Below are 13,588 nucleotides of genomic sequence, written 5' to 3'. Positions count from 1 at the left end.
GGCTCATCTACTAAAAATGAGCAGCTCAGTGGTTCGCAGATAGCACTGGTGCCATCTGCATAGAGTTTGTAGATTCGACACTGTGTTTGCATGGGTTTCCTCCAGGTACTCTGGTTTCCTCCCACTCCAAAGACATCCTGACAGGGAACTTAGATTGTGAGCTCCATTGGGGACAGTGTGATGCTAAATTCTGTAAAGCGCTGTGGAATATAGTAGCGCTATATAAATGTGTAAAATAAATCTCCAAATGGTGCAGAGTAGGCATATTAAATTATATCCATACAATACCCCTCAGAGGAAATGGAATGCTTCATTTAGTCACATAAATTGAGTGTAAACAGCTTAGTCATTTTAAAATAATGATAAAAAGTAAAAAAAAAAAAAGTTTAATAATTACCAGAGTGATTTGGCTTTATACAGTGGCTAAGATTCCCTTGATGTGTGGTTGACAGTCAACAGTTATGCATTACTAGTTTAGTAACTTGCAGCACAAATACGTTTTACCCATATCCTGTGGGACTGAGCTTTGACTTTTATGTGGGAACAATAGCAAATGCTACAGTTTTAGTTTTTACATTATTAACTATCTCCAGTCATACGCTTTTATGATCATGGGTTTAGTTCACTTCTCCACTTTATTAGCCATTTTACAGTCTATTCAATAAGCTGCACTGGCCCCACTTGGCGATAACAGAGAAGTCCCTTGTATGTTTGAAATTTAAAGACTATAGATACCTTGGGGGCATTTTTTTTATTATTGAATTCTACTCATTTTGGGATATAAATAATTTTTGTCAATCTGTCTTTGTTAACATTTTCCAGCCCTTTTCACAGTATAGTTGTTAGCTTCTGTGTATTGGCAGACTATTGCTTTCTGTTTACACTTAGCTCCGATAGGGAACCGCTCTTATAGCTCATGTGTAGCACTTATTTCTGAACTCCTGACAGATCATAAACACTAATTTATGCCATAGTCTTATCAGTTTAATAAGAATTAAGCTATAATGAGTGTTTATAAACGGCCTGGAGTTCAGAAGTAAGAGCTACACATGAGCCTTCAGATCAGTTCCCTGATGAGACTCAGTGTCAACAGAAAGTCTGCTACTCTGCAAATACACTGAAGCTAGCAGTTAATATATACTGGAAAAATGTCTAAACATTCTTCATAAAAGCCAACCGAGTAGAAGGTAATAATAAAAAATAGCCTTTTAACTGAACCTTAAAATGACTTGGATTGTTTAGGTGTATCCAAAACTCATACAATGCAACCTCTGGGTAGTCTAATCCTACAATGATTCTAACATGTGTTTCCTACTATTGCTAATATGCAGTACATATTTTCACCCCTGATTTTCAGTGAAGACTAGCAGAACTGTGAATGCAGCTCTGGGCTACCATTTATGTGTAAGTGCACATTAAGTCATATAATAGATATACACACTAAGAGGGTCATTTCTCTAACTGGTGTAAAGTAGAACTGGCAATATAGCCCATTCCACTAAAAGGTGGAATCTGATTGGTTTCTATGGGCAACTAATGACCCTCATAAATTCTTTGTCTAGAATAAATATGCATTACATCATTATTATTCATGTTTATAAACCACATCAACACATTTATCCGCTTTCACTGTTATAGATTAGCTTCTTATTCTTTGGCCACATGGGAGTACACAGCCATCATTAGTCTTAGAAGATGTCTGTTTATTGTGAGAACGGATCAAGCTACACACTGTTGTGATAGTCACAACATGATGATGCACGGTGACCTTCTTCCTTCATCTCTCCACATGGTAAACAGCTATACGACACTTGCAAATGAAAAGCATTTCGCATGAAAAAAGCTTTGTCTTTTCTTGCACTTCATCTTCCAGGTAATTCCCTTATGGACATGTTCACACTGCAGATTTTCCATTGGGACTTTGAGGGTAGAAGATCTGCAGCATAATGCACTAGCAGAAAAATGGATGAGATTTTGCTAAATCTCATCCATATGCTGCAGAAAAAAATAAAATAAAAAATCCACAGCATGTCACTTTGTGTTACAGATTTTTACTGTGGTTGTCACCCTTTGCAATGCATGTGACGTATTTTGCTGCAAGTGGTATCCGTGTGCTGTCTATGGTTTTCATGGACTAGGCAGTGTTTTCATGGAGCTGAGCTGCAGTAACCTGGCATGGCTACTAGATCTGAAGCACAACTCCCTTTAAAGTGGTAGGTCAGATGCAGCTGCTGCAGGGAACAGCTAATTGGTGGGGATGATGGACAACCACCAATTGTGTTTGGAGGGCCTGTCCTGAGGATAGGTCATCAATACCGGAAGCCCAGAAAACCCCTTTAACCTATAAATTGGAGGAGGGCATGGGAAGGAATAGTTTTGCACATAGTAGCCTGAGCAATTAGGTTTTCAGGACCCCAACTTATTGATAGAAGAAGCAATCTTGTAAATAGCAATATATGTGTATTACATGTACCACAGCCATAAAATATATGTGTAACCTGCATAATAAGAGGCCTTTCCTCCCTATACGTTTGTAAATGTACATTTTTTCCATAACTGTGTCTTTTTTTGCTCGGGGCAGAAACAGTACAATACATCGTGCCCCTTAGTTTCCAATATATCACCACAGAACACCACTTGTTTTTTTCTCTCTTCCATTACGGGCTCATGCACAAGGCTGTAAATGTTCCCCAAAACACAGATCCCAGCCCAGTGCATGCCACCATTTATTTTTTAATTTCTGTAGACGTAAAACAGATAAGAATAAGACATGTTTTTTTTTTGGGGCGGGGCCGTGGAATGGATGCGCAGATGCGGACAGCACACGGTGGGTGAGTGAGGACCCTCATGCATATTGTTTTTTTTCTTTTTTTTCTGTTGAGCTGAGCCTTTTGGCTAAATCTGCCTGGGACATTCTCTGGTAATACTTTGATGGGCTTTTTTGAGTAACACCTACAGTAGATCTGGGGTCTATAATTGCATATTGCACTTTATTCTATTGCAATACCAGATTTTATATGTTCTGTAGCTATGCTTGCTTCCCCTTAATTGTCTGTATCGAGGCTGCCCCTCACATAAACTGTACTTACCTACTGTTGTGTGGACTCCTCCTATTTTAATGTTTACCTACATGTATTTTAATGAATTTGAATAAAGGATATACAGTATTTTTTTTTTTTATAGTTGACGGTGATTTTTTTCTGGGCATCAACACCAGTATTTCTTACAGGATTGGTTGTATTTCTTGGTGTGCCTTATTGTGAGGTCTAGTTGTTGATAGGCTATCCGTCCACATCTTTTGCATCCCCATTAAAATGAATAGGTCTGCATCTGATCTGCAAAAAATGAAGATCGGATGTGGCCAGAAAATAGGGTGAGGGAGGAAAAACTGTGGGAATTTTTTGGTGACTGATTAGGTTTCCGAACAGGTACAGAGAGTCTGCTGGTAGGGAATGGGGAAGAATAAGATATATGATGTCATATATGCAAATGTACAGTCGTGGCCAAAAGTTTTGAGAATGACACAAATATTAGTTTTCACAAAGTTTGCTGCTAAGTGGTAGGCAATTAAGAGTGCCGTATTTGTGTGAGGGGAGGCGGGGCGTTCACTATTTAAACCTGGCCCTCCTCCCCCCACTTGTCGGTTCGAACGATTTCGAATCGGCTTGTGGGTTGGTGCCAGAGAAGGGCGTGCGTCACTGGAGGATCGGCTGCGTCGGGCTCGTCGCTACGGTGATTAGGTAGGCAGGGTGGCTTGCACACCCGTCTCGCTATGTATAACATGTGGGGCTGCCGAGCGTGCCGCCGGTCCCCAGCTGCGCTGGAGACTGCCCGCACTCCTGATCGCTTCCGGCACCCCGAGACAGGCACCCCGATCCGCTCCAGGCCCTGCGCTAAGCACCCCCGCTCCCACATGCAGCGTCCCCCAGGCGGGCACCCCTCACCTGTGGCTCAGCAGCGACGGGTCCCGACGTCTGCTCGCATACCCTGAGCATCGGTCACGCCGGCCGTCGTGGAGCGACGCAGCGTTATATATCACTCACTCCCTTATCAGAACATAAACATTTGTTCCACCGTAGAGGAAAACGCCGTCTGCTCACACAGGGATCTATTCATTAGCTGCAATCAGTAAGTGGAGGTCCAGCTGCAGGATCATGGGGCGGAAGCCGAAACCTATAGGCGATTAATACGCCGCGGCTTTCCCTGTACAAATAGTCGATAGCAGTGGGCACGGGATGCAATGTTCCACATGGCGGAGCGCAAATCCCTCACAGCCGATCCTGATGCACGTTCTCCTGGTAATTACAATTAGCGAGGCTGTGAAGGTGGACATGCTTATGTGACTTTCAGTCATGTCTAGGAATCCGCTGCAGAATAAACTCATCTTCTTTACTGCGCCAAACTCAGGCAAGACAAGATAAGCAGATACTCAGACATGTGCACTGTATAACAAGTTATGATTTCAATGGTTAATTCTAACCTAGAAGGGAATCACTGGCTTGCTGCGCTCCAGCAGGTCCTGGCTGATAGAGGGCGACGCCTACAGGCCCATACTGGTACTGCAGTCCTGGTGCAGGGCTCCTCTGCTCAGGCACAGTGGCTAGGTACTAAGGCAGGAGTATAAAAAAAAAAAAAAATTAAATAAATTTGGAATATGTTCAAGGATCAAATATAAAGAGGGCTTCAAGGAGGGGGGCTGGCCACGTCACTTTGCGCACGCAGCCGGGCCGCCCGTAAGCCCATACGATCAGTCAGGGGGTTGGTTCGGGCGCAGTCACAATAATCCGGTGGTTAGCTAGGGAGCGGTGGCATGAGTGAAGGGTCGCCCAGCCGGCGTGCGCTCACTCACACGTCTGTCCTTGGTTATTCAGGTCCACAGGTGGTGGGCTAACTTACGATACTGTGGGGTTCGTGGCTGTCATGGCCGCCAGGTGAGTCAGGGGTGGTGCATGCGGGGGCCAACCCCCTCTTTTCTCCTGCATAGGCTTGGGGGACGGGGGATGGTGGACTATTATGTCCAGGCCTCTGGCGCATCTCTTACAGGGTGGCGCCTACAGTCGTGGCCTTTGGTGGGGGAAAAAAATAAAAATAATAATATATATATATATATATAATGGTATAGATAGGAATGTTGCTTTGCCAGGTCTGTCACGACTACAGACTCCTTATAAAGCCCTGCCACGACTGCAGGCATCAGTCTGTCACGACTACAGACCCGCTCTAAAGCCCTGCCACGACTGCAGGCAACAGTCTGTCACGACTACAGACCCGTTATAAAGCCCTGCCACGACTGCAGGCATCAGTCTGTCACGACTACAGACTCGTTATAAAGTCCTGCCACGACTGCAGGCATCAGTCTGTCACGACTACAGACCCGTTATAAAGCCCTGCCACGACTGCAGGCATCAGTCTGTCACGACTACAGACTCGTTATAAAGTCCTGCCACGACTGCAGGCATCAGTCTGTCACGACTACAGACCCGCTCTAAAGCCCTGCCACGACTGCAGGCACAAATCCGTTACGACTACAGACTCATTATTAAGACCAGCCACGACTGCAGGCATTAGTCTCATGTCAACAGACTCATGAGGTAATACTACCCCGTCTACAGGCGATGGTCCGTTACCGCTACTCTCGATGTAGGGTCCCCTCACGACTACAGGGGGTCGTCGGTCACATCCACAGTCTCGGTCGCACTCCCGTTAACTACAGGCACTGGGTGGGCATCTACGGGTAGTTGCATCACGACTACGCACGTGGGTCAGCCACGGCCTGGGAGGTCAGCCTTCACGGTCACAGGTAGGTCCAGTTAGGCTTCAGTCTCCCAGCGGGTTCCAGTCACAATAACCAGCCCCTAGGTGAGGGGGGGGCACTCCCGCACCGGCACACAATGCCAGGGAGCTGTGCGGCTCCTCACGCGGCACACTCTTCAAACCAGCGGGGGCCGGGGCCCACGGTAAAAGAAGGGCTCCCTCTGATCCGGTGCACATTGCCAGGGAGAGGCGCTGCTCCCCACGCAGTACGAGTGTCCAGCCGGCGGTGGGTCGGCCATAGCTGAGGAGGGGGGCTCCCCCGCACTGGTGCATTCTGCCAGGGAGCAGCGTGAGCTCCCCACGCGGCTGGGGGGTAAGGCTCCTCATCTTCAATAAAGTCTGGCACGGGCCGCCGTGCCGTTAGGTAGGCAGGGATCAGGGGAAGGAGTACTAGGCTCGGTCAGAGGGAGAAGATCATAGGCGGTGGCTGGCTTCCTGCTGCCGGCCGTACATAAGGTTCCAAGGGGGGTCATTTAGGCACAAGATGTTAGTTAGTCCGTGCAGGTGACCTGCGTTATACCATGCTCTTCATGCTCGTACTCAGAGCTGTGCCCATACGGGAGCTGCTTAAGTGGTTGATAGTGAAAAAAATAAATAAATAAATAAAAAATACATTTTTGAGTCTCTCACGCATAGCTTCTCCGTTTTAGGTTTACACATATGACTCCGCCATCTGAGTCTCTCACGCATGGCTTCTCCGTGTTAGTTTTACACATACGGATCCGCCATTAGAGTCTCTCACGCATGGCTTCTCCGTTTTAGGTTTACACATATGACTCCGCCATCTGAGTCTCTCACGCATGGCTTCTCCGTGTTAGTTTTACACATACGGATCCGCCATTAGAGTCTCTCACGCATGGCTTCTCCGTTTTAGGTTTACACATATGACTCCGCCATTAGAGTCTCTCACGCATGGCTTTTCCGTTTTAGGTTACACATATGACTCCGCCATTAGAGTCTCTCACGCATGACTTCCCCGTTTTAGGTTACACATATGACTCCGCCATTAGAGTCTCTCACGCATGGCTTCTCCGTGTGAGTTTTACACATACGACTCCGCCATTAGTCTCTCACGCCTGGCTTCTCCGTTTTAGGTTGGCACATATGACTCCGCCATTAGAATCTCTCACGCATGGCTGCTCCGTTTTAGGTTTACACATATGACTCCGCCATTAGAGTCTCTCACGCATGGCTTCTCCGTTTTAGGTTACACATATGACTCCGCCATTAGTCTCTCACGCATGGCTTCTCCGTTTAGGTTCACACATATGTCTCCGCCATTAGAGTCTCTCACGCCTGGCTTCCCCGTTTTAGGTTACACATATGACTCCGCCATCTGAGTCTCTCACGCATGGCTTCTCCGTTTTAGGTTTACACATATGACTCCGCCATTAGAGTCTCTCACGCCTGGCTACTCCGTTTTAGTTTTACACATATGACTCCGCCATTAGAGTCCCTCACGCAGAGCTTCTCCGTTTTAGTTTTACACATATGACTCCGCCATTAGTCTCTCACGCATGGCTCCATTAGTCTCTCGCGCATGGCTTCTCCGCTTTAGGTTTACACACAGGACTCCGCCATTAGAGTCTCTCACGCATGGAGGTAAAAAAAAAAAAAAAAAAAAAAAAAATTCCTCACCAGGCCCAGCTGCGCTGGGACTAGTCTCTCATCTCACCATAGCTAAGAGACTGATGGCCAATTCCTTGGCCAGTAATACTCTGAGGGCTTACAAGACAGCTTGGCGTCTGTTTCAGAGATATGAGAACACCTACCCGGCCGCTGGCCGGGGGCCTATCACTCACCTATTGGGCTTTGTCTGGGTTTTTGCCACTCTCACTTAAACCTGTCCTATAGCATTGTTAACTATACATGGCAGGTATTCAGCACCATTGGTACAGGCTACATCCGGACCTACCGTCACTCTTCTCCGCCCACCCGATCAAAGCGGCGTTGAAGGGTTTGCGCAAGATGTCTGTTGTGAAACGACATGGGCGTCAGCCATTTACCGGTAGCTTGTTCAGGCCGTGACAGGCAAACTGCAGGGGCAAACCGTTCGGGCCGCAGGTTAGCGCTCTGGTAGAAACAGCCTTGTACCTGGCTTTCCATGGATTCCTCAGGTCAGGCGAGCTCATGGGCACCAATACGCTGGCTGGGTGCTTGCGGAAAGGTCAGCTCATCCGGCGCGGGTCCATCTATGTCCTCACCTTGGCCTCGTCCAAGACGTCACGGCCGGGGCAATCAGTGGCGGTCAGATACTTTCCCATGGACAGCAGATGGTGTCCGGTGCAGGCCTTGGAGGCTTGGCTGCGTAGTATTTAGTCCAAGCGGCATGTTCTCCCGTACTCGAACTAGGCAATGCCCGGCTAACCACCGCAGCCTTTCTTACGTAAATTCAGGTTAGTTGACAGGTTCAGGGGTCGGTCCTCGCTGGATCACAGGACATTCCTTCCGCATGGGCACGGCAGCAGCGGCGTCCATGCATAAGGTGCCAGTACATGTCATCAAACATTTGGGTCGTCGCAGTTCCACGTGTTCCATGCGTAATATCCCGGATCCTTATACGAAATATCATTGGCTTTCGAGTTTTGGTCTGTAGTTTCTGTTATCTAGTTTTCAAACTCCTATGCATGGTTCTTTTGGCCCCTTTAGGCTACCCTTCGATAAGCAGTTCCGGCATAACTCTGCTGCTTCTAAGTTGGGGGGGTGGAGTATAGGCTTAGGTAGGGTACCCTCTCAGCATGAGCCGATCCGAGCACAAGTGGTAGGCAATTAAGAGTGCCGTATTTGTGTGAGGGGAGGCGGGGCGTTCACTATTTAAACCTGGCCCTCCTCCCCCCACTTGTCGGTTCGAACGATTTCAACCCACCCAGGAGCCCTCCCTTCTTTCAGGTCTCATCATTGGGGTAGCCCCCTTTAGGCTACCCTTCGATAAGCAGTTCCGGCATAACTCTGCTGCTTCTAAGTTGGGGGGGTGGAGTATAGGCTTAGGTAGGGTACCCTCTCAGCATGAGCCGATCCGAGCACAAACTGCTTTTAGATCTTTGTTTCAGTTGTTTCTGTGATGTAGTGAAATATAATTACACGCACTTCATATGTTTCAAAGGCTTTTATCGACAATTACATGACATTTATGCAAAGAGTCAGTATTTGCAGTGTTGGCCCTTCTTTTTCAGGACCTCTGCAATTCGACTGGGCATGCTCTCAATCAACTTCTGGGCCAATTCCTGACTGATAGCAACCTATTCTTTTATAATCACTTCTTGGAGTTTGTCAGAATTAGTGGGTTTTTGTTTGTCCACCCGCCTCTTGAGGATTGACCACAAGTTCTCAATGGGATTAAGATCTGGGGAGTTTCCAGGCCATGGACCCAAAATGTCAACGTTTTGGTCCCCGAGCCACTTAGTTATCACTTTTGCCTTATGGCAAGGTGCTCCATCGTGCTGGAAAATGCATTGTTCTTCATCAAACTGTTGTTGGATTGTTGGAAGAAGTTGCTGTTGGAGGGTGTTTTGGTACCATTCTTTATTCATGGCTGTGTTTTTGGACAAAATTGTGAGTGAGCCCACTCCTTTGGATGAGAAGCAACCCCACACATGAATGGTCTCAGGATGCTTTACTGTTGGCATGACACAGGACTGATGGTAGCGCTCACCTTTTCTTCTCCGGACAAGCCTTTTTCCAGATGCCCCAAACAATCGGAAAGAGGCTTCATCTGAGAATATGACTTTGCCCCAGTCCTCAGCAGTCCATTCACCAAACTTTCTGCAGAAGATCAATCTGTCCCTGATGTTTTTTTTTGGAGAGAAGTGGCTTCTTTGCTGCCCTTCTTGACACCAGGCCATCTTCCAAAAGTCTTCATCTCACTGTGCGTGCAGATGCGCTCACACCTGTCTGCTGCCATTCCTGAGCAAGCTCTGCACTGGTGGCACTCCGATCCCGCAGCTGAATCCTCTTTAGGAGACGATCCTGGCGCTTGCTGGACTTTCTTGGACGCCCTGAAGCCTTCTTAACAAGAATTGAACCTCTTTCCTTGAAGTTCTTGATGATCCTATAAATTGTTGATTGAGGTGCCATCTTAGTAGCCACAATATCCTTGCCTGTGAAGCCATTTTTATGCAACGCAATGATGGCTGCACGCGTTTCTTTGCAGGTCACCATGGTTAACAATGGAAGAACAATGATTTCAAGCATCACCCTCCTTTTAACATGTCAAGTCTGCCATTTTAACCCAATCAGCCTGACATAAGGATCTCCAGCCTTGTGCTCGTCAACATTCTCACCTGAGTTAACAAGACGATTACTGAAATGATCTCAGCAAGTCCTTTAATGACAGCGAAAAAATGCAGTGGAAAGTTTTTTTTGGGATTAAGTAAATTTTCATGGCAAAGAAGGACTATGCAATTCATCTGATCACTCTTCATAACACTCTGGAGTATATGCAAATTGCTATTATAAAAACTTAAGCAGCAACTTTTCCAATTTCCAATATTTATCTAATTCTCAAAACTTTTGGCCACGACTGTACAATTGTTTTAGGCAAAAATACATATAACACAATTCTTTATGTGATTTTTTAATCTTAATTATTGCATTTATTCTGATGTGTAGGTTTTTACTGTATCTGTTGCTGCCAGAAAATTCAGTCATAATGCAGATAAAACATAAAATCCACGAATTCTAGAAAGACAGAATTGCTCACCAGAGCAGACATGACATGTCTCCCTGTGTGGAGGTGATGACATTTATAGCTGAGCTGTCAGCGGAGAGAGCCATTTTATGACTGAACTGACTTCCATTATGGGCGTGAATTTGATATTGATGTTTTACATTGATTTTTCTGTTGTTCTGAATGTGAGAAAATCCCTAATATTGTGTAAAGATCCCCATCATTAAACAAGCTGGCATGAGCCAGGAGATTCTTCCTAAAGGTCTCCAAAGTAGAGAACATAATATTTATTGCATTAGAATAAAAAGATATGTGCAGGAGCTAGACGTATCACATAGGCATTGGAGAAAACTTGTGGTTAAAGGACACTAAAAGCATGATTAATATTTCAGACTTTTAGAGCCAAGCGATAGTTATAGTTCCAAATATGAATCAATACGGGCACTGGCTATCAGTCATAGAAAACATTAAGGGGCATTAAGATGAGGTCTAACTGATGCCAATTACTATCTTTATGGTAATAAAAAGTCTTACTCTGAAACCACTGGCCATCTTTTTATCCAAGTCAGACAACAGTTGAGTTGGAAAATAAAATGATAAATTAAAGTGACACAGTCACATTATCTTATATGTTTTCTAATGGGTTATTAAGGGTGATATTAAAACTTCTTCATATACAAGACCTTGGATATGGTGACATCACATAGCATTTAATACTCTATATAAACATATACTATAATAAGTAAAGTGCGTACCTTCTCCTTCAATTGCAATGCTGGTTTTTGGTAGGACAACGGATAAAATAGAAATGCCCCTCTATTTCCTTACAATCAATTTATGTTCTTATGGTTTACAACTTATTTACGGAGCCTCCACAGTAAAGAGATTCCGTGGGAATGCAATTTCTTTCTTAATTTTTGTCTTACCAGTTGAGTAAGTACCATAAGTGAGCTCACCACTCAGCTATTTTTGGAACTCCCATAGAAATGAAGGAGTAGAACCATTCACTACGGGTGCCCTGTTCTTGAGATATGTCCCAGGGATGGGTCCTGCATTTATTGGACATTTACAGCATATTCTGTGCATGATCGTTTAAGATAATGTAGAGAAAGAAGTTCATAGCTAGAGATGAGCGAATCGAATCCCACGAAGTGAAATTCGATCTGAATTTCAGGAAAAATTCGATTTGCCTCTAAGCCGACTTTCATCGTGCTTCGTGTCAGCAAATCAATTTAACCTGAAATAGTGTAAAAAAAAAAAAAAATTCAAACTTGCCTCCTCAATTTGCTCATGACGGGCCGCTAGCCTTCATCTTGATTAAAGATCTCGGCCGGCGTGATGACGTAATCTCGTGCCGCGCAAGATTTCGCTCCAAATCTTCAAGTAAGATGGGTGCGGCCCCAAGTTGTAGGCGGGTCCAAATGCAGACATGTTTGATTTCTCACTTTTCCATGATTCTTCGCACTTTGTTAACACAGACTCCTCATCCTTATGCCCAAACAGGGTTCACCTGTTACCACCCCAACTACTAATGCCACAGACAACCCCCACAAAAATATTAGTACTATACTAAATAATTGTGCCAAGCAGAGTGCACTGAATAGTCATAGTGGCCCCAAACTCCCTTAATAAAGCTCCATATAGTGCCTTCAGTAATAATAATGTCCCCTATAAAGCCTCCAGTAAAAAATAAAGCCTCCTATAATGCCCTATAGTGCCTCAAGTAATGTCCCCTAAAGTGCTCCTAGTATTACTAGTGTCCCTAAAGCTTTTTCAGCAATATTGAAGGGAATGTGTTATCAGAAATTTTTAAATTCCTGCAGTTTTTACACTGGCCACTAAGCCTCACAATTTGTGCCATTTCATGGTCTATACAGATCACTTTACTGCAGTTATATACCATTCTAAACCTGCCTGTAATGATAAGGAGATACAGTTGTGTTCAAAATAATAGCAGTCAGACATCACTAACCTGATCAATCACTGTTTTTGGTAGAAATTATATTTCTACATGGCAAAAAATTTACTAGCAGGTGTAGTAGAGTAATAGAAACCCAATAGACCCAACAGTCATCACATTAATGCTGCTGATTCTGTGTAATTTAATCACTTTTTGAAAGGGGAATGTTCAAAATAATAGCAGAGTGAAGTTCAATAAGTGAGGGCATTCATTCTTTGAAAAACAGGTGTCAATTACTGCCCCTTTTTTTTTATACATTTTTTTTATTATTCTTTTCATAATACAAAATTTAAATAGGATTTGACAGTACAAAATCTGAGTTCATCAATACTCAATCTGCCGAGACGAGATGAAGTTATATATCACAATAAACACAAACAATACAGAAATAATAAAAAAACTATTCTGTTTTGGGAGATTCCCAAACTCCCCATTCGGCTTCACGTTACATTTAACTTAGATCTCTCACTGTCCAAATTTACTTATCCCCCCTTAAGTAGACCCCCCCACTCCCCCCCATGATGGTCATCTCAGTGGACTCCACTAGTAGTCCCCCTAAGGGGTATATATTGTTTTAGTCTTTCTCTCTCCTCCCCCACCCAAGCGACGGCACCGCTCATCAGCAACTGATTTTAGTACTTATTGCATATTCCTCAAACCTCTCAACCTTAATGCCCGCCTGTGAAGGAGCCCAGCACCGCCTATGTCTCCGCCTTTCATCAACGATAGATAGCCGTAATCTCGCGATGCGCCATCTGCGCATGCGCAGTTTTTTCCCTGAAGCTGATGCCGGCACATAAAAGGAACACTATACCGGCACTGCGCATGCGCGAGCTCGCGCAACGCAAGATTACGGCTATCTATCGTTGATGAAAGGAGGAGACATAGGCGGTGCTGGGCTCCTTCACAGGCGGGCGTGGCTGGGCACGGCTGGGCACAAGTAAGGTTAGTGCAGTCCCTTGGACACATTCAACACTCATTTACATATCTATAAAATCCTTTTTTAAAGAAATTAAAACCACACAGCCCTATAGGACACATATATTGCGGACATGCTAGCGGCGATCTAGCCGTGCATGTCCGTATCTCTATAGCCCCAAACCTGGTGACAGAATCCCTTTAATACTCTCCAGAAACTTTTCAGCGTC

Source organism: Bufo bufo, chromosome 3, assembly GCF_905171765.1.
Source record: "Bufo bufo chromosome 3, aBufBuf1.1, whole genome shotgun sequence".
NCBI lineage: Eukaryota > Metazoa > Chordata > Amphibia > Anura > Bufonidae > Bufo > Bufo bufo.
The sequence above is the reverse complement of the archived record's forward strand: the minus strand, read 5'-3'. Positions refer to the sequence as shown.